At 44.8% G+C, this 22,443-nt stretch overlaps 1 long non-coding RNA gene across 1 annotated transcript; it reads left to right on the top strand.

Annotated features, from left to right (window-relative positions):
- The first annotated feature begins 492 nt into the window (after positions 1-492).
- Positions 493-11,449, top strand: LOC147573486 (uncharacterized). The gene is made up of 2 exons (XR_015244818.1): positions 493-848; positions 10,102-11,449. It is a non-coding gene; the product is annotated as an uncharacterized LOC147573486 (long non-coding RNA).
- Positions 11,450-22,443: the final 10,994 nt, after the last annotated feature.

Here is a 22,443-nt window from a genome sequence, read left to right as displayed (position 1 = left end):
CACCAGCCCTGACAGCTCATGCTCCAGCCACATCTGGCGCCTCACCTGTCCTGGCCATTCCCATCCCCTTTACTCAGAGCACCTTTGCATTCAGGCTATTTCCTCAGCCTGAGCTAGCTTTTCCTCTCAATCCAACAATTGCAAGCCCAGCCCACCTTCTGGGTCCACCTCAAAGACCACTTGCTCTAAGTCCTCCCTGATTCCCCTCCTTTCTGTGTCTCACATAGTTTGCGCACTCTCGTTAGGCATGGCTTGGTAATTTCTATCTGGATACATGTCCCTCTTCTCTTTACCCTGTGGGCTTGAGGACAGAGATCCTACTTGTTGATATTGTGTCCCCCATATCACTCAGTAAGCCTCAGGGGGATAGCAGGCGCTTCATCTTCATCAGGTCCGGGTCCGTGGTAAACAAGAAGTGAGGTTTCCTGGGACAGCCTCCAGGTCAAAGGTCCAGATGAAAGGGGAACACTGCTGTTGCTTCCAAAAGCAGCAATCATCTGTTTTGCAGAGCTCACACCCGGTCAGTTGCCCCCTCTCCTCGATTCTCATCTGACTATTTTGGCCTCTCTCCTTGGCACACTTCCACCGTCCCCAGGCTGGGGCCCACCCTCTGCCTCTCTAGCAGCTGACCTGGCCTCTCCAGATGTTTGTTTTGCCTGCAGGATTGAGGAGTCTGAACATTGCTTTTGCAACACAAGCCCCAGGTGGCTGTGTGACCTTGGCAGGCTACTTTACCCCTCTGAGCCTTGCAGTTCTTCACTGGTGAGGGTCACCTGACTCCCGGGGCTGCTGTGAAGATCAGATGAACGAAGGCATGAGATGGGCCAAGCACTGTGGTCTGATACACAGTAAGTATTCAATGAACGCTTACAGAAATAGAAAGAGGGAAGAAACCCGGCCTTAGTCCATTGTTTCTTCATGTTCCCCAAACTTACTCCTGGACCTATATTTGCCATTTCTCTGTTTGTTAAGTCCTGCCTGGGGCAATACTGCAGCTGTCCCTCACTGCCATCCCTCATCTGACCAGCCATGCCCTTCAGAAAGCCAAGACCCAGGGAGGGTGGGCTGCTGGTGGGATCCCTGTCCAATGTCATCTGGTTGTCTTTGCCCAATTGGGGGTGAAATCCATAAACAGTGACAAACCTACACAGTGTTATTTTTTCTTTTTAAAGATATGTCACAAATGGGAAGACTCTGAGGGCATGGAACATGTCCTGCTTTCTGGAGCCCCTCCTGTGTGCCAGGCTTGGAGGGTCCCTGTCAATAAGGGAGACGGTGAAGCCAAAGATGCCCAAAGCAAAAGGGTGTTCACAGCACCCACGGCTGCTTCAGCACCAGGCTGCTGTGTTCTTTGGCTTGCCTCCCCGAACTCCTTTCTGGCCCTCTTGCTAATCATGCCATTTCTTTTTTTTTAAACAATTTTTTTTTCAACATTTATTTATTTTGGGGACAGAGAGAGACAGAGCATGAACGGGGGAGGGGCAGAGAGAGAGGGAGACACAGAATCGGAAACAGGCTCCAGGCTCTGAGCCATCAGCCCAGAGCCTGACGCGGGGCTCAAACTCACGGACCGCGAGATCGTGACCTGGCTGAAGTCGGACACATAACCGACTGCGCCACCCAGGCGCCCCTAATCATGCCATTTCTAAGGGGAAAATGGCAAGTGTTGAGGGGGCAAAGCACAGGGGTCCAGTCTGGGCCTTACTCCCTAAGACACATCATCTCCATCCCTGACTCTCCCACCTGGAGGGTAATTCCCCCTACCTCTGTTAAGTCAGAGCCACGCGCAAGCCTCCACATCCCTAGTGGCACCATTTGGAAATAACAGAGGGAATCAGGTCTCTTAAAACCATCTGTTTATGTGGCTCTAAATTAAGTCCCACTGTGTGATCTCTGTTTCTTTATACCGTGGTTGTTAACGAGAGGCCCCACTGGGCAGATAAAAATGTTTTTGAAGAGCCAGCAGAAAGGCGTTAGTCCTGATAAACAGGGAAGCCAGGAAGGGCTAGCGCTAAGCTGAGAGGAAGAAGTAAGGGATGGAGGAAGGTCAAGGCCAGGACTTTTTACACACAGGGAATTTCTGGAGGCTTGTGAACAGTGGATTGTGCCTCTTCCTCCTTCTCCCTTTATATTATATCTGAGTTTTCAAAGGGATGAAACTGGGGCCTTAACCTTGGGCAACTTTCTAGCCAAATGATCCTGACAGCCTATTTGTGCAGAACTTATCATTGGTAACTTTGTAAATACTTGGTTAGCTCACTGCTGTCTTGCTGCTTCTCCCTATCAGTCAGGGTCCATAAACTGCTCTAGATCTTTCAACAGAGGGAATTTAATACCAGGAATTGGTTACACAGAAAATGGAAGAAGAAAAAAAAAAGAGAGAGAGAGAGAGAGAAAATGGAAGACGTGAGAAGGTAAAGGAAAGCATTAGCAACAACAGGAAGCCTCTTCCTCCCCCCGCCCACTGAGGAGGGAAAGTTCAGAGTCAGTGCTAGTCCTGGCGGGCAGAAGCCTGACGGGAGCAGGGGCTGCCTGTGGGAGCTGGCCACATGCGGGGAAGGCTTGCCTGCAGGAACTGGAGCCACGTAAGGGCTGTCCTCTTGAGAGGTGGAAACAGAGCAGAGACACAGCCACTGCTGAAAATGCCCCCTAATGCAGAAGAGGAGGGGAGAAGTGCCACTATTCTCCCCTCCTGCAAGCCTCAAGTCTTCCACTAACTTCTCCTGTTGGGCAAAATTATCTGGAAGCCAGTCAGCAAGGGAACCTGGGAGATGCAGTTTCCTGTAATACTGAGAACAATAGAAAGGCAGGGAGCAAATAATGAGTAGCCTCTCCAACAAACCAAGGTTACTAGATGACCCAGCTAGGAAACAGGGAAGCACTGGTAGGAGCAAGGGAGCTAAGCAGGCAGAATGGGGGCTAGACCCCCATTTGAAGCCATACAGTAGTGTGTCCCAAAATGTGTGACAGACACCATGTGGGATACAGGAGCTGAGGAAGGTGGCAAGGGGACCAGGCAGGGCATCAAGCGACAGTTTATTAGGGACTGAGAAAGATTGTCTTTTTTTTTTTCTTTTCTTTTTAATGTTTATTTTTTGAGACAGACCATGCATGAGAAAGAGTGGGGAGTGGCAGAGTGGGGGAGGGGCAGAGAGAGTGGGACAGAGGATCTGAAGTGGGCTCTGCGCTGAGAGCAGAGAGCCCCATTTTGGGCTCAAACTCACGAACTGTGAGATCATGACCTGAGCCGAAGTCAGACGCTTAAGCGACTGAGCCACTCAGGTGCCCCAAGCTTGTCTCTTTTCAATTCACTTTCCAATCATCTGATTGCATTACAGAGAAGTTCTCTTTTTGGTGCCAATAGGTCTTTAACCTCTAAAGACCTCAGGTCTAAGCTTTTGGCTGGTGTAATAGATGCTGTTGGCCTGCTCAGACCTCTCTATCCAGTTGACACACTTCCCAGCTGTTGTGAGTGTTGGCTGTTAAGACTTCACAGCTACAGCCATCTCTTGGACATGGCCTCACCTGGAAATAGGTAGGAGATTCTACCACCGCCCCCCGCCCCAGGACACTCTGCAGGCAATGACTGACTAACGCAGGAGACAAAAGCGTTCATATGTCAAGATGGTTCAAGTGCGAGGTACCATTCATGTTCCAGACCTCACCACAGGAGCAGGCTGAGGCTAGCCTTCAGCTGAACCCACACCTTTGCTTAGCTTGTGTTTCCCTCCCCCTTCATCAAGATTCCTCCCTCAATAAATCACCTGTGAAAAAAAGTCCTTATTCCTCACTTTAATTGTAGAGAATCTAACATTGCAGGCAACAGGATCTAGCTAGAATTTACTTTTTATCCTATTTTTATCTGGTTGGTTTATGGTAGACTATAAAGGTTTTCCATTTATGGTAGTGATAGAAAGTTTCACTTTAAAATGCTGTTCGGGCTCCTGGGTGGCTCAGTTGGTTGATTGTCCGACTCTTGATTTTGGTTCAGGTCATGATCCTAATCTGTGAGATCAAGCCCCACTGGGCTCTGCACTGAGCATGGAGCCTACCTAAGATCCTCTCTCTCTCCCTCTGCCCCTCACCCACACACATTCTCTCTCTCTCTCTAAAAAAAATTTTTTTAAATAATTTTCATTTGACAAATGTAATTTAAAGAAAGATGCAAAATAAAAAAAGTACAGGTTGTACCCAATGTTCATAGTGGCTTCATTCATAGCCCCAGACTAGAAGCCACTCAAATGTCCTCAGCTGGTGAAGAAATAAGCAAATTAAAATGAATCCATATTCAGCAATAAAAAAGAAAGACTATTGATACATAAAACATTATGGATGAAACTCAAAAGCATTAGGTTAAGAAACTGCCACAAAACTCTAGGTGCTGCATGATTCCTCTTATCAGAAACTTTGAAAAGGCAGAACGATGGGGACTGAAAGCAGGTCAGCAGTCGCCAGGGCCCAGGAGTGAGGGCATGGCAGGACTGCAAGGGACAGGAGGGGACTTTGGGGTGATGAAACATTCTATACAACGTGATTGCAGTGGTGGTTACATACTGTGTGTATTTGTCAAATCTGATCTCTAGTTGTGAATGAATAAAACATGGGAATGAAAGGTATAGCATGGGGAACGTAGTCAGTGGTATTGTAATAGCATCATATGTGACAGATGGCAGCTAGGCTTGTGGTGAGCATAGTGTAACACGTAGACTTGTCCAATCACATGTTGTACACCTTAAATTAATGTAACGTATGTCAGCTATACTCCAGTTAAAAAAAAAAAAAAAACAAGAGAAACTCAAAGGCATAGTAAGGTTGGAGTTACTCTTTTTAAAAAATATTCTGAGAGAGCGCGCACGTGCACATGCACATGAGCAGGGGAGGGGCAGAGAGAGAGGGAGAGAAAGAATCCCAAGCAGGCTCTGTACTGTCAGTGCAGAGCCTGATGTGGGGCTCGATCCCATGACCATGAGGTCGTGACCTGAGCAGAAACCAAGAGTCAGACGCTTCACTGACTGAGCCACCCAGGCACTCCAGGAGTTGCTATTTTTGACAGCAAATTGTATGAATCAGGAGTAAGCTAAATAGAGAAGAAAATAATATAATTAAAATTAAATTGAAAAACAAACAGGCTATATGCTTCAAAAGGGTGAATTCTAATATAAACTGTAAAGCTGATTTTTTTTTTTTTAAGTAGGCTTCATGCTCAGTGTGGAACCCAACATGGGGTTTGAACTCATGACCCTGAGATCAAGAGCTGAGCTGAGATCAAGAGTCAGACACTTAACCAACTGAGCCACCTACACCCCCCCTTAATAAAGCTGATTTTTAAGAAATAATATAGACTGCACGTGGGCACAGGAGAAACTTACAACTGTGGAGGGGCGCAGAGAGGCGAGAGAATGACAATCTGTCAGGGGAGCATTCAGGTCTTCACTGAGTCACTCCTGGGAGGCGAACAAGCTGGGAAGTTCTGTTGGGTTGGGACAGAGTAGAGGAGGTGGGTGGGAGCCACTCAGACTTGGTTCCATGAGTATCCAAATGATGCTCCCTGACCTGTGGCCTCAGGCTTGATGCTGGCGCCAGATGCAGACAGCTGGGGGGGAGTGGTGAGCAGCAAGCAGCATTGTACCCCTCTTTCTCCTTCCCCTGAACAGGTGGAGTAGAAAGCAAGGACCCCTCTCTCTGCACATCCACACCTTTCCTGATGTTTTTGCATTGTGTTTTTCTTTAAAGCAAATATCCCTAGCCAGAGAGGAAGGAGGAGGAGGAAGGAAGAGTTTCCTGAGGAGGGTGGCAAAGGAATATCTCCCCCTGCTCAGCCTTCACATGAGGTGGAGAGCAAGAAGAGGGATTGATCATGAACATGAACTCTTGAGCAACCACTATGGAGAGCCGGATGGGTGAGGGTTTACTGGGGCAGGGAGTGTCTGCTCTCAGCCTTGGTTTTTCAACTCCAAGCTGCTTATGGATGGGCCTTTCTCTGTTTCCCCTTTCTGTTTCTGACTCTCTTTGACGGATGTTCAAGCTAAGCAGAGGCAGGATGGCTTTATTTAGCAGAGGAAGCTGCTTTGAGTCTCATAAATGTTGACTTTGTAGAAGTTGGCTTGTCCAAACATCATCCATCACCGTGAACCATATTTCATCAAATTAAATGACTACTTTTTGCAAAGAAGTACTTGTACCAATATTTACCTTGAGTCTTGTAAAATCGTATGGAAATCGAATAACGATGTTGCAAAAAGTCAATCCCCAGAGAGAATATGGCTGAGATGGCTATGCTGTGCATTCTGGCCCAGTGGACCATCTCCTTCACCTTGGTTCCCCCTCCTCTCCCTGTGGCAGCCCCAGCCCCAGCAGGAGGCAACTGAAAGACTTCCTAGTCTACTTGGATGCTCACATAGAGAATTTTTTAGATTTAGACTTAGCCCCCTTTTCCTCTCCATGGGTTCAGTTTTGTTGCTTTTTTTTTTTTTTTTTTTTTTACCTTGCTAAGAAATTCCAAAAAAGTGAGTAAACAGTTGTGTAGTTATAGAAAATCTGTTACCTGGGCACCTGGGTGGCTGAGTTGGTTAAGCATCAACCTGGGCTCAGGACATGATCTCACACTTCGTGAGTTCGAGCCCTGCATCAGGCTCTGTGCTGACAGCTTGGAGCTTGGATCCTGCTCCGGATTCTGCGTCTCCCTCCCTCTCTGTCCCTCCCCCTCCCCCCGCTTGTGCTCTGTCTCTCTCACTCTCAAATAAACATAAATAAACATTAAAAAAAAAAAAAAAGAAAATCTGTTACCAGTAAACATTAATAGAAGATGCTGAGAAAAATTACTTTGGTCGTTTCCTAAGTGGTATGCCTATTGTTAATAATTTCATTAATTTATCTGTCAAATATTTAGAGAGTACATACACTCTATATGTACATAGTATATATACAGTGTGTAGCTATACACTATACTGTATACTATGACAGATATACCTGTCCAGGTATGTATCCATGTCTTCACTATACAAATATTATTGAGCGCTTACCATGAGCCAAACACTGAAGCAGTCACCAGACAGGGAAGAATGGCAAATAGCTCCAGTGCCCTAAAATGTTATTTTACAGGAGGCAGTGGTGAAGCCTTCATCCACTCCGTTGTTCCTTCCTGTGTTAATTCACATCCACATTTATTCCTTTTTTATTTCATCATTTCATGGTGTTTTTTTCTTTGAGGTGTAATTGACATATAACATTTTAAGAATTTCAGGTATATAACATAATGATTCAACCTTTGTATACATTGCGAAATGATCAATCACCCCAATAACTCAAGTTGACACCCATCACCATACGTAGCTACAAAGTTGTTTTTTCTTATCATGAGAATTTTTAATGTCTACTCCCTTGGTAACTCTTCAATATGCAATGCAGTATTATTAACTGTAGTTACCAGCTGTAAATTACATCCCCGCAACTTTTTTATTTTCTGATTGGCAGTTTGTACCTGTTGATGACCTTTACCCATTTTGCCCACACCCCAACCCTGCATGTGGCAACTACTAATCTGTTCTCTGTTATCTGTATGAGTTTTGTTTTGTTTTGTTTTGTTTATAGATTCTACATATAAGTGAGATCATACAGTATTTGTCCTTCTCTGTCTGGCTTATTTCACTTAACATAATGCTCTCAAGATACATTGTGACAAATGGTAAGTTTTCATTCTTTTTTATGATTGAATAATACTTTGTTATATATAATTATATATTATATTATTTCGCTATATACATATAAAATGAAGTATTATTCAGTCATTAAAAAATGAAAACTTACCATTTGTCACAACATGAATGGTATTATATATAGAATTTTATATTTTCAAATTTTTTAGTGTTTATTTATTTTTGAGAGACAGAGACAGAGCATGAGGTGGGGGAGGGGCAGAGAGCAAGGGAGACACAGAATCCAAAGCAGGTTCCAGGCTCTGAGCTGTCAGCACAGAGCCCGATGTGGGGCTCAAACCCATGAACCATGAGATCATGACCTGAGCTGAAGTCAGATGCTTAACCGACTGAGCCACCAAGGCGCCTCTATACTTTTCTTTATCTATTCATCTATCCATCGACACTTAGGTTGTTCCCATGTCTTGGCTATTATAAATAATTCTGCAGTGTGCATGGGGTGCAGATATCTTTTTGAGTAGTGTCTTGTTTTCTTTGGATAACTACCCAGAAATGGAATTGCTGGATGGTATGGTTTTTCTATTTTTAATTTTTTGAGGAATCTCCATAGTGGCTTCAGCAATTTACATTCCCACCAGCAGTGCACAAGGGTTCCCTTTTCTCTACATCCTTGCCAACACTTCTTTCTTGTCTTTTCGATAATAGCCATTTTAACAGATGCAAAGGGATACCTCGCCATGGTCTTGATTTGCATTGCCCTGATGATTAGTAATGTTGAGGATCTTTTCATGTACTTGTTGGACATCTGGATGTCTTCTTTGGAAAAATGTCTATTGAAATCTTCTGCCCATTTTTAATTGATTGCTTTTTGCTATTGAGTTATATGAGTTCTCTATATATTTTGGATATTAACCCCTTATTGGATATATGATTTGAAAATATTTTCTTTCAATCAGTAGGCTGCCGTTTCATTTTGTTAATGGTTTCGTTTCCTGAATGTCCTCTACTGGGCACTAAAGTGCTGGTATGAGATATTTCCCTGCCCTTGAGGAGCTCACAGCCTGGACACACTCCAGAATCCATTCCCAACTCTCTCACCATGAAGTCGCTCAACCATCTACCCACCAGAGGAAAGGGCACACATGGTGATGTGAAACAGTGGCCAAGAAGATGGAGCAATTGACCAGACAGTTGCTCAGTGACTGGCCTGGGCTCTGGTGCTGGGGACCTTGGAGGAGGTTAACTCTTCCCAGCGGCATCCTGTACTTCAGCTTTGTCCACCTTCATCCATTTGAAGTTAGTTGTCTAAAGGCAGCAATGCAACAGTGTGTCTTTTTCAGAACAGGGTCTGAGCACACACAATAAGTGCTCAACAGATATTTGTGGCCTGACCTCTTCTGCCAGCTTCACAGAGAGCAATGGATTCTTCCTGTAGGGCCTCTGGGACAGGGTTTTGGAGGAAGTCTCAGGGACCTTGTTGTGTTGGTATGAGGAGTGACTAGTATTCAGAAAAAAGTGCCACACATGTGATAAATGCTCAAAAGAAACATGAGTGATGATGATTAGTCATGAGTGGCTAAGGAGCCGGGCTGTCTGATCAAGGCAGAGAGAGGTTGGAGGCACTGGACTCCAGAGGATGCGTCCAGCCTTGGAATGCCAAGGGATGCTTCTGAAATCCATGGACAAAGGTGTTTCTCTGCTTCTCCCTTGTCCAAGTACCCCATCCTGGCAGTCCACACTGCAGGATTATCCATGAGTCTGCCAAAGTGGGGGCTCAGAAGCCCGTGGTGGGGACTCCAGCCCCTGAGTTGCCGAAGGCAGGCTGGGGGGCAATTGCAAACACAGGTGGGGTAGAGCAGTAGGCACCCACCTGGGTGCTCCCTGTCCGTTGGCACAAACTTGGTTCTCCAGTTACTTCCCTTTGCCTCTGTTGGGGGAAGGGGTGGGGCTCTATTTATCCTTCAAGTGACATAAAGGAAGGGGCACCTTGTTTTACAGGATGAGGGGATTTGCTAGCTCCGCTGCTGTTTATAGTTGAGATGATGTCATGTGGCCTGACATCTTGAACATTTCCCTTTCTCACTTCCTCCATGGGCATTGCCTTTAGTTTAAAATCTTGAATCCCTGATGTCAGTTTCCCCATCAGTTCCAAGAGCCAGAGGGAAGTAATAATTTTGTCACATGACTATTTAGGCCGAATCGCACTGAGGCCTGGCTGCGCCACAGACACAGGGCTAAGCACTTCTCATTATTCACTCATCTAATCCTCACAGCAGTTCCTTGAGGCAGGTGCTGTTAGCACTCTCAGTGTACAGGTGAGGAAACTGAGGCTCAGAGTATGCAAGGCACCTCTCCAAAGCTATCAGGTGTTAAGTGGTGAAAACAGAACCCAATCTCTTAACCACAAAATCTTTTTTTTATTTTTTGTATTTATTTTTTTATATAGAGAGAACACGAGTGGAGGAGAAGGGGAGAGGGAGAGAGAAAGAATCCTAAGCAAGTTCCATGCTGTCAGCTCGATCCCACCACCCCTGGATCATGACCTGAGCCGAAACCAAGAGTCAGATGCTCAACTGACTGAGCCACCCATGTGCCCCAACCACAAACTCTTACATCTCCAAGAAAGGCAACTTCTGTTTCTGGAATTTGGATTGAAAGAAAAGCCAGGAGGACAAAAAAGCTGTTACTTTGGAGGTGACAGCTTATTGGAGGATAAGAGGTTGGTTGGTGGTTGGAGGAAACGTTTCTTAGGTGAAAAATGGATCTGAAACATCCCTTCATTTTTAGCAATAACTATAAGCAAAACAGCCTTTCCCCATTAGTAATCTATTATCCAAGGCACAGAAACCAGATAGTGGCCAAGAAAACAACATCTCTGAGCCCTGGACTGAGAGAGCCAGAGGGATGAGTGAGGGACCTGCAAGTTTCCCAGTTCCCAGTTGCCCCAACACACTCGCCGTGCCCACACCTGTGGTCCATCTCCCGTGCCCCATGCCCATGGCAGAGCAGCGTGGGGGCAGCAAGGCCTCTGACAGAGAGCACCGGTGGCTTTCCAGAGACCGTGCTGGGCGAGGACTGCTGCAGAGCCAGAGAGCTTGTGGCTGTTTTGTATTGTTTTGCTTTAATAATTGGGGAGGGAACCAAATGAAGAAGCAAATATCTGGCACAGAACAATCCAAAGGATCCCAGGGCCTCAACAGAGAAGAATCCAGACCCACCCGTGGCTGCTGTTGCCATATTCAGGCAGCGAAGCCCAGACTTGCTGGATGCCTCCGGGAAAGGATGTGATGAAAGCGGAGGAATAAATATTCTTTTCCTGACTGTTGAGATCCAAAAGCCTGTGCCTTTGGACACACAGAAAGGAGAAGCTGACTAAAGGTGGAGGGGGCACAGGAAGAGTAAGATCAACACCCCTCCCCCAGAGGTGGGGGGGAGGGGGGAGAGCAGAGGGGAAGCCCTGAAGCCGACATCGGTGGTCCGTAGAGGGACTCTTCCCAGGAAGGACTCTGGGGCCATGGCAAAGCACCAAGAAAACGCCAGGGCCCCAGGCAGCTTCCAAGAGTGAGGAGCAGTGAAATGATCACACCACAGAGAGAGAGCCTACACTGAGAGCACTGAGGAGGGCTGGCCCCCAGACAGACGGGATTCTGGGTCCTCAATAATAAGTCCTGAGTAAACCCCCCAGAAATTAGGGGCAACCTATGAAAAAGGGTGAGTGCTCCCAGTTGGCCTGACATTTCTGCTACCTAGCATAATAGAGGCTTGGAACAAAATTAAATTTGTATATATATGTATGTATGTGTATATAAATTTGGCTGGCTACGTGGCGTGTAGAGGGCACGTTTCTCTCCAGACAGAGTGTGGGCACCATCATCCTCAGCAAAACTTGCTGTTTTGTCTCTGGGAAGTAGCCTTGCATAACAGATCTCTTGTCGCTTTGGGGAATCCAGTGGCTCAGACCCCCCCAACCCCTCTGCCGGTGGTCTGGAGAAGGTCTGCTTACGTCCCACACAAGGAGTTTCTGGAAGGAGATTCCTTGTTCTCCTGGAATGGTGTCTGTCCCACTGGCAGGTTGCCCCCTGACTCACCCTCTTGCCTATGTTCGATATGGAATTTCAAATTTAAGACAGTAACTGTTTGGTGCTGAGGACATCAATTCAGAGACTGGAATCCATGGGTCTTAGCTTGCCCCTCAAGGCCTGCTGTTACCTGGCTTGCTCTGGCTTCATGGCCTGACATGGCCCCTCTTGGACAAGACACTCTGATGGCAACATCTCAAACAGGTGGCTCTCCGGGGTAACCTCCGGGCATGTCTCCGCTCCCAACCATCACCCCACCCCCAACCATCCATCTATTCCCTGGCAAGCAGCCCCTGAATTTTCAAGACTAAGCTCAGACATCACCTCCTTTGTGAAGTTTCCCCAGGTGAAAGTAACCACGCCCTTGTGTGTGACCTCACTGTGCCACTGGCGATGGCTCTTGTGCCATTTTACTGAACCTGTCAGTTATCATGTCGTTTCCTTCTATTCCAAGACTTTTGGGTTTCAGAAGGAGAGAGAGACAGAGAGAGGGAGAGGGAGAGGAGGGGAGAGATCAAGTAAGTGGAGGAGTCATCGAAGGGGGCGCTAACTCTTTGGCCTTATAAAGGGTGTTTATGAAAATGTCCGACCTCCTTTACCGTAACCATTATTTCATAAAACAAGGTAATGTTAATCCAACAATAGAAAGTCATGACTTCAGATTTAAGGATGGTGCTTTGAAGAAGACTCTTGACACCTTCTACATTGATATACACATGTTGGCTTTTATTTCTTATTGGTCCTTAGGCCACAAGGTGAGGACCAACTTTTTTTTTAAGAATGCTGTTCTTTTTTGTTCATTTTGTTTATTTATTTTTGAGATACAGAGAGAGTGCAAGCAAGGGAGGGGCAGAGACAGAGGGGGACAGAGGATCCAAAGCAGTCTCTAGGCTGTGAGCACAGAGCCTGATGTGGGGCTTGAACTCATAAACCGCGAGAGCATGATCTGAGCCCAAGTTGGATGTTTAACTGACTGAGCCACAAGATGCCCCAAGGACCAACTATTGAAACCTTTTGTCCTAGAGTGTGAGCCCTCACAGCCCTAGGCCTGTGAGCTCCCAGCTCCAGCTGCTGGGTTTTCCCTGGCAACCAGAACGTTATGGACTGCCCTTCAATGCTGCTTGAGGCACCTGCCTCCCATCATGCTTCAGTTCTGGTTGATGGATACAACCGACTGGAAGCCATCAACACTGAGAATATCATCAGGATACTCCCAGTCTTGTGAGTTCAGTTTAACAAGGGATTTTCTCAGCTGGTAAATCCCATTTGGATTGGGAGCCTCGGACAGAGAGCAGCTCCAGGACGGGGCTATTGGTTCTGACTCCAGCTGCCCCAGCCCATCTCAAAAGAAGGCTTTGGAATTCCTCCCACCAAGCAGTAAAGGCATCTGTGATGTTACTACCTGCACTGGCTCTCAGCTCTCATCCCCACACCTCTGTGCCTTCTCTGAGCTTCCTCCCACAATTTGATATAGTTCTCAAAGTCCCCCCCCACCCCCGCCACTTTAATAACAAATATATTGGAAAAATATTGTAAAAACCCTTTTTATTGATCTGAAACGTACACATACATAACTGACCTATGTGCATTCCATATATGAAAGAAAAGTACTTGGGGCACCTGCGTGGCTCAGTTGGTTAAGTGTCTGACTTTGGCTCAGGTCATGATCTCGTGGTCTGTGAGTTCAAGCCCCATGTCAGGCTCTGTACTGACCGCTCAGAGCCTGAAGACTGCTTTGGATTCTGTGTCTCCCTCTCTCTCTCTGCCTCTCCCCTGCTTATGCTCTGTCTCTCTCCCAAAAGTAAATAAACATTAAAAAAAAAAGAAAAATACTCTATAATAACTTCAAATAATGGGCTTTTAAACATATAAATGCCCTGGCCCAACTGCATGAGCAAAATTAATGAACTAGATGCTTGCACTTGTGCATGGAACCATCATAAATGCATTGTTTCGTGATGTGATGTTTTGGTAAGTCAAATACCACAAGCTGTGCTGCCCAAAGTGTTTGATTTTCTGAAATCTCTTGGCAAAGTAATGTACAAAACAATACACCTTTCCTTGATTTACAAAGGGGTTGCAATCCCAGAAAACATGGTATTGGTTAAAACTGCAAAAATACTTGGTGTTTATACATAAACATATAAAATGTTTATAAAAATAGATTATTAAGCAGAATCATTTACAACTATTTCATCTATAAGGCTGTTTGGAGGGGCCGTTGAAAGTTTGGCCACAGGACAGAGGAGGGACTGTTCAACAATCATTGTAATAAATCAAAACCAAACCCCTCCCCCTAACAAAAGTTTTCACACCTCGTTGAGAACCATTCATGTATAGTTTGCAGAAGAAACAGGGCACAGAGAGATAAAATGATTTGCTAACTTGCTAGCAGCCCAGTCTGGCCTGAGCATGCTACCTCCTGACCCACCTCACACCCCCTGGCTCAGTGAACCTACTTCTACAGAGGGTTTCAGACTCTGGCCTTTAGCTCAGACTTCCCTGGAGGTCCCTTCAGAAATACTGCAGAGGATCAAGGAGGCTCCACACCATTTTAACCAGAGCGTTCTGCCTTTATTTTTGTTTTAAAATATTTTTGTTTAATTAATATTTTAGTATTAATAAATTTAATATCAATAAATAATATTTTGTTTAATTAATTAAAAAATATTTTTTGTTTAATAATTGCTAACAAATTTTGGGGCACCTGGGTGGCTCAGTCGGTTAAGCATCTGACTTTGGCTCAGGTCATGATCTCGTGGTTTGTGAGTTCAAGCCCTCTGTCGGGCTCTGTGGTGAGAGCTAGAAGCCTGGAGACTGCTTCAGATTCTGTGTCTCCCTCCCTCTCTGTCCTTCCCCTACTTGCACTCTGTCTTGCTCTCTCTCAAAAATAAATAAAAACATTAAAAAATAATTAAAAAATAACAATTGCTAGTAAATTTTTGTCTCTGCTGTGTGCCAGGCACTGCTCACAAAGACAGCCTGTGGGCAAGTGTTAAAGAGCTGAAGGCTGGGGGCTTGTCTAAAGCTGTACAGTGCAGGCTCTCTGATCTGAGTCTGAGCCCCTTCCATAGCACACAATGCCTCCCTTTGCCGTGGGCACACTGGGCTTCTGTGGGAGATTTCCTTGAAAACAGTTTCTGACTGTGAAACAGCAGCCCCAGAGAAGCCTGGGTTCCCCACTGGAGAAGTCTGAACAATTGGTCTTACAGTTTGAAGTAGCCCCCTCTCCAGAGTGGCAGTCCAGAACCCCCCTTTGTCTTCTTGCTGATAAAAAGCACTCAGGCAATCAATCATTGCAGAAATTATAGAAAATACAGATAAGCAAAAAGAATACAATATAAACCACCTACAATCTCCTCTTACTGAGATAGTTATTAACAGATTGTGAATAACTTCCCCTAGACCATATGTGAGATGACACCTTTATTCACAGATTTTATTTGTAATCTGAGGAATTATATTTAATAAAATGTATCACTTAAAATACTGTTTTGTAATTTTTGCAGATCATTGGATAACATATACATTTATATATTTATAACAGAATGGGATCACCCTGGACATGATTTGGTAAAGCTTGTTTGGCCAAGTGGAGGATGGGTGTGTCTTCCTTCACAAGGAGCCATAAGTCCAGTTCTTTATTTTTTGATGACGGTGGCTGGCATTGAACCCTACCTTATAACTCACTGAGCCTCTCCAGCCATTGTCTCTTTTAGTTCTAACAATCCCTTTGGAAGATCACTTGACGTTGTCTAATTATCCTCATTTTATTGAGAAGAAAACTCAGGTTCAAAGAAGTTATGTGATTTGCCAGGTAGGGAGGCACCAAGATCCCACAGCTTAGTGTCCAGATCTGATGTCCTCCCCGCCATCCTGGCCTCCTCTCCGAGGTTTGCCGGGCTTAGCCCGCGTACTCCAAGTAAGTGATTTCTCAGCAAAGTCCCCGGCTTCTGGCTGCGACCTCTGGCTCCGGCAGAAGGCTGAGGCTGTGGGCAGAACCCAGGCAGCTGCCAGGAGCCAGGCATTGCACAGAGCTCTGGGGATCCCCTCTTGCCAGCACCTGTGATGCCCGCTGTCTCCTAGCAACTGTTGGTGGCATCAACACTAAAGGGGTGTAAGCTGGATTCCATTTCAGAGATTCTGAGGTCTTCAGAAGGGGTCTGCACTTTCCCTTGCCATTTGGGTGTCCCTGAGTCCAAGGTCAGCCTTGCAGGGCACAGGCAGGGTCTTGGCAACTCACAACCTCCCCACTGCCTCAGCCTTGGGGGGGTCCTGCCCCTGAAACAGGGCATGGGCTCTGAGAAGCAGAGGGCAACCTTCTCCTCCCAGGCCTTGTTGCCAGGCGCCAGGGTGTGAGGTGTCAGATCCGGGGCACTCCTGGCATTCTAATCCACCAAGGGTTCCAGCAGACGCCAAGTCTCTGGTATCAGGGGAAATGACCTCAGAGCTTTGGACGTGGCTGGCAGGCCACTGCCTGGACTTAAAGGTCTCCTGGCAGGCACCTGTCACCCTGTCTTGTCCTTCCTCTGCCCCAGACCTTCCACAGGGAGCCAAGGGTCTGGGAAAGAAAACAGGCTTCTAGCATAGAGTGAGGACCCATAATTTCAAAGCCCCGTTGTGAGTATTTGGTTCCTAGAAGTCTGAAAACAGCTTTCCTCTTGGGTCAGTGGAGGAAAAGGAGAGCTGCTGGGTGGGCGTGGGTAGCTTGGGTTGGAGAGGCCTGAACAAGATGCTGTCTCACCTCATGGTGGATGAGAAACCAAAATAAGAGCGCTTTTCACACTGAGCACACTTTCCAGGACCTCCACCTCCTTCCTTGGCTCGATTCCACTGAGGCTGGTGCTGGGAGCAGAGCCCCTGGTGCCCACAGATGTGTGAAGTCAGGCTGTGGAGAAAGCTGCAGCGTGCACATGCCTAGCCTGGCAGGAGTGATGGGCTGTTCCAGGTATCCCTAGATTGGCTGTGAAGAGCCTAGCATGGTGGGTCTCTGGTCAGGACCCCTGGCCAGGCCGGCAGGTGAAGGGCAACCCAGGAGCACTTTCCTTCCCTGTGGCCATGTGTGGGTATGCTGCTGAGGAAGCTGGTTGGATCCTCCAAATGCCTGCTTGGCTAGGCCTTCTTTGATGCCCCAGTGTCTTCCCAAATAATGTACTTCGTATCAGAGGGAGAGAGAGAGAGAGAGAGAGAGAGAGAGAGAGAGAGAGAGAAAGAAAGAGATCACTCACCAGGAAGGGCAGAGCAGACATACCTCTCTCCTTTGAAGATAATCCCTCCAATGACTGCTTCAAACTCAGCAGAGCTCAGGTCTCAGAGAACCCTGAGGAGAAACAGCACAGTGGAATCAGTAGAATGCAGTGGGAGTCAAGCCACCTATGACAAGCTGACCCTCCCACTTACAACCTTTGGGGATTTGGGCCAAGTCACCTACCTTTAGTTTCCTTCTCTGTAAGATGGGGATACAGCTGTGTCTGTCTTAAGGAGAGAGAAAGAGTGTGTGTGTGTGTGTGTGTGTGTGTGTGTGAGAGAGAGAGAGAGAGAGAGAGAGAGAGAGAGAGAGAGAGTTTTCATGAGATAATGTCCCTTAAGTGACTAACGCACAGTCTATCCTTATATGGCAGCAGTTACCTAGCCAGGTAGATCACACCCAACAGGCACTCAGAAAATGTCTGAAGAATGAATTCTTCACTTTTCGTTTTTCTTTTTGTCCTCCAAATATTTGTTCTTTACCTAAAAAGCTAGCTGGGATCAGAAAGTCCTGATGCTTGGAAAAAAGATAGGGGCCATGGCTGGGGGCAGGGGGTATGGCTGTTGTGTCTTTTTGGGGGCTTGATCTGACCAAGCTGAGTGTGAGGCCTGGGCAGTGAGTAGCTTGTCCTGGAATCCCAGGACAGCCATCCAGGGAACTGGGCTAATGGGCTTTTCAGTTCCTTGCCCTAATAACAGCAGATTCTCATTTTAAAAATAACCTTAGTTTTTATTATATAAGTGGCATGCGTTCACTAAAACAAAAGCTTATATTGAATTTATGACATACCAGGCACTGCTCTAACACATCTTAATCCATTTAATTTGAACAAAATTTCACAAGGTAGGTACTATCATTTCCCCCATTTTATGAGTAAATCCAGAAACAGAGGTAAGTTTCCTGGAGCCATGAGGCTCAGAAGTAACAGAGCTGTCTGTCTTGAGTCCCTGCTCTTAACTAGTATATAATAATGCTTTATTGTACAGATGTGTGAAAATACAGGTAAGTAAAAATAAGTTAAATATAACCTATATTCTTAACACCCAGAGATACTTGCTGTTACTCCTAGCAGTATAATTAGGAGTTAACACACACCACACACACACACACACACACACACACACACACACACACACGGTATTAGGTAAGACGAACTTACCAAATTCTGGCTTTACTGTTTATGGGCAGTGTGACCTTGGCTTGGAAAACAGATGAAAATACTTTTATGGTCTTTGGGGTGGGGAAAACATTTCTTGGCATTGATACCAAAGACAGAAATCAAAAGAAGGGGCGCCTTGGGTGGCTCAGTTGGTTAAGCGTCCGACTTCAGCTCAGGTCATGATCTCATGGTTCATGAGTCTGAGCCCTGTGTCAGGCTCTGTGCTGACAGCTCAGAGCCTGGAGCCTGCTTCGGATTCTGTGTCTCCCTGTCTTTCTTCCCCTCCCATGCTTGTACTCTGTTTTTCTCTCTCTCTCTCAAAACTAAACATTAAAAAAATTAAAAAAAAAAAAGAAATCAAGGGGAAACATGGACAGACTTTACCTTATGACAATTAAGAATTTCTGTGTGACATGACAGAGCACAAAATAAAGTGTAAGGTCAAATATCAAACTGAGAAATAATAGTTGCTTCATATGTGATAGAAGTATGGTTAATCTCTGTCAAATATGGACAACTCTTTCAAAATTTGTAAGAAGTAGGGGCGCCTAGGTAGCTCGGTTGGTGGGGCATCTGCCTCTAGATTGTGGCTCAGGTCATGATCTCCCGGTTCGTGAGTTCGAGCCCTGCATTGGGCTCTGTGCTGGCAGTGTGGAGCCTGCTTGGGATTCTCTCTTTCTCCATCTCTCTCTGCTCCTCCCCAGCTCACTCTCTCTCTCTCTTAAAGTAAAACAAACAAGCAAACAAAACAAAACAAAACAAACAAAAGCCCCCCAAATTAAAAATTCCTAAGAAGTAGACCTCACTAAAAATGGGAGATTCCACAACAGAACTGTAAGTGACCACTAAATCTATGTTCAATCTTGCTGATAGTAACAGAAATGGTAATTACACTGACAAGATATTATTTTCATGCATCAGATTTGGCAAAGATTAAAAAGACTGACAGTAGACAGTGTTGGCCAGGGTGGTGGGGTAAATGCTGACAGCCTTTCTACAGACGAGCTGGTGACATGTATCCAAACCCTTAGGCACCTGTGCACTCTTTGACTTAATATTGTAACTTCAAATAATCTCTTCTAATGAAAAAGGAGTAGTCAAATGGAAAGGATGTATGTGCTAGAATATTCACTGGGAGATTTTTTACAAACACCAAGAATTGAAAATAACTTAAATGCCCTTTAAAAGGTGATTTGTTATAAGAAACTCTGTAAAGCTATAGAAGAGATTATTATACAACTGCTCAAGGGGATAAGGTGGATTTATATAAAGGAAAAAACTATGGTAAATTTGGAAAACTAATTGCAGTACGTGGTCTTATTTTTGACAGCAGGATCTCCCAACTGAGCCCTAACTTGGATTTTGATTTTGACTCTTTACACAACTAGTTTTCTGGTATTTGCAAAAGTCGAAATGTTTGACAGACTATTTTGTAAATACTGGGAGGTTTTCCTTTGGAGCCTCTACGAAAGAGCTGGGAAGTGGTAGGGGGTTTCAAGCAAGGTTAGAGTTGCAGTCTGCATAAGCAAAGGTCAGCAACAAGATGTGGGTTTTTTTCGTGCATCTGTATTTACAGACTTACTGAAGCTTGGTGTAAGCTACATCCACTTGAAAATAAGCAAATGTATTAAACATAAACATAGATAGAAAATGTGCACCTTGATGAATCTCCACAAAGTGAGCACACTCCTATAGCTGCCGTTCGGACAAATTAATGGAAGAGAACCCTGAACACCCTTGTGCCCCCTGCCAGCCATTTTCCATTCCTCACTGGACCATTGTTCTGACTTCTAATATCAGAAATGAGTTTGATCTGTGTCCGAACTTTACATCAGTGGAATTATAAAGTATATACTCTTTTATGCTCAGCTTCTTTCCCTTAACATTATGAGACCATCTGGGTGTACCCATAGTTCATTTGTATTCGTCTGGGTAGTAATCCACCGAACGAATATGCACATATTACATCCATTCTCCTATTTATGAATATTTGGATTCTTCCCATTTTTTGTCTTTTTAGAAAATGTTTATTGTTATTATTATTTAATGTATATTATTTTTGAGAGAGAGACAGAGAGAGCGTGAGCGGGAGAGGGGCAGAGATAGAGAAGGAGACACAGAATGGAAGCAGTCTCCAGGCTCTGAGCTGTCCACACAGAGCCTGACGCAGGGCTCAAACTCATGAATTGTGAGATCAGGATCTGAGCCGAAGACAGAAGCTTTAACTGATTAAGTCACCCAGGTGCCCCCAAATGTTTATTATTTTTAAAAGAGAGAGAGGGACAGAGAGAGGGGGGGACAGAAAATCTGAAGTGGGTTCTGTGCTGACAGCAGAGCCTGATGTGGGGCTCAAACCCACAAACCATGAGTTCATGAACTGAGCTGAAGTTGGATGCTCACTTGACTGAGCCACCCAGGCACCCCATCCCACTTTTTGTCTTTTAAAAGCAATGCCACTATACATATTCTCATACATGACCTTGGGTGCCTATGAGCACATTTCATTGTATATATACCTAGTTAGTTATTGGATGTCCTTATATTCACTTTTTATACATAGTACCAGAGCATTTTCTAAAGTGGTTGTACCAGTTTACACCCTCACCAACAGTGCCTGAGAGTCTCAATTCCACCACAGAGCTGCCAAGCTGAGACATGGTATGGCATTTGGGGTATTCTGGTGGGTGTGCAGTAAATTACTGTAGTTTTGTGTTTCCCTGATGACTATTGAGAATAAACACTTTTTTTTTTTTTTTACAAGTTTCCTACCCATTTGGAGATCCTCTTTTAAGGTCTAGACATTTGCTTTTTTTTTTTTTTTTCTGTTTTCTGTTGAATTCTTAATCATTTGGAACAAATTTTCAGTTCTTTGTGTATTTTGGATACTAGACCTGTGTCAATTATATGTATTGCAAAAATCTTTTCTTATTCCATAACTCTCTTAATGGTGTTGTTTGATAAACAGAAGTTATGAAATTTAATATAGTCCAATTTGTCTGTTATTATTTTGTGGTTAGTGCTTGTTTGTGTCCTGTTTAAGAAATTTTGCCTGGGAGCAGCTTGGTGGGTTGGTCAGTTAAGTGTCCAACTCTTTTTTTTTTCGTAATTTAAATCCAATTTAGCTAACATACAGTGTCTTCTTGGTTTCAGGAGTAGAACCCAGTGATTCATCTCTTACATATGACACCAAGTGCTCATCCCGAAAAGAGCCCTTCCTAATGTCCATCATCCATTTAGCCTGTTCTCTCCCTCACTCCCCTCTCCAGCAACCCTCAATTTGTTCTCTGTATTTAAGAGTCTTTTATGGTTTGCCTCCCTCTCTGTTTTTATCTTATTTTTTCTTCCCTTCTCCTATGTTCATGTGTTCAGTTTCTCTAATTCCACATGAGTGAAATCATATGATATTTGTCTTTCTCTGACTGACTTATTTCACTTAGCATACTACACTCTAGTTCCATCCACATTGTTGCAAATGGCAAGATTTCATTCTTTTTCATCACTGAGTAATATTCAATTGTGTATATATACACATCTTTATTCATTCATCAGTCAATGGACATTTGGGCTCTTTCCATAATTTGCCTATTGTTGATAGTGCTGCTATAAACAGCACTCCTGTATCCTTTGGATAAGTACCTAGTAGTGCAATTGCTGGGTCATAGGGTATTTCTACTTTTAATTTTTTGAGGAAACGTCATACTATTTTCCAGAGTGGCTGCACCAGTTTGCATTCCCACCAACAGTGCAAAAGGGTTCCCCTTTCTCCATATCCTCACCAACATCTGTTGTTGCCTGACTTGTTCATGTTAGCCATTCTGACAGGTGTGAGGTGGTATCTCAGTGTGGTTTTGATTTATATTTCTCTGATGATGAGTGATGTTGAGCATCTTTTCATGTGTCTGTTAGCCATCTGGATGTCTTCTGTGGAAAAGTGTCTATTCATGTCTTCTGCCCATTTCTTCACTGGATTATTTGTTTTCTGGGTGTTGAGTTTGGTAAGTTCTTTATAGATTTTGGATACTAACCCTTCATCCGATATGTCATTTGAAATTTCTTCTCCCATTCTGTTAGTTGTCTTTGATTTTAGCTCAGCTCATGATCCCACAGATTGTGAGATCAAGCCCCATGTGGGGCTCTGTGCTGACAGCATGGAGTCTGCTTGAGATTCTCTCTCTCCCTCTCTCTCTGCACCCCCATCTCAAAACAAACAAACAAACAAACAAACAAACAAACAAACAAACATTATAAAAAAAGAAATTTTGCCTGATATAAGGACATGGATATATTTTCTTATTCCAATTT

The sequence above is a fragment of the Puma concolor genome, chromosome E2 (genome assembly GCF_028749965.1).
Source record: "Puma concolor isolate L17-30 chromosome E2, mPumCon1.1.hap2, whole genome shotgun sequence".
Taxonomy (NCBI): Eukaryota; Metazoa; Chordata; class Mammalia; order Carnivora; family Felidae; genus Puma; species Puma concolor.
The sequence above is the reverse complement of the archived record's forward strand: the minus strand, read 5'-3'. Positions and strand labels throughout refer to the sequence as shown.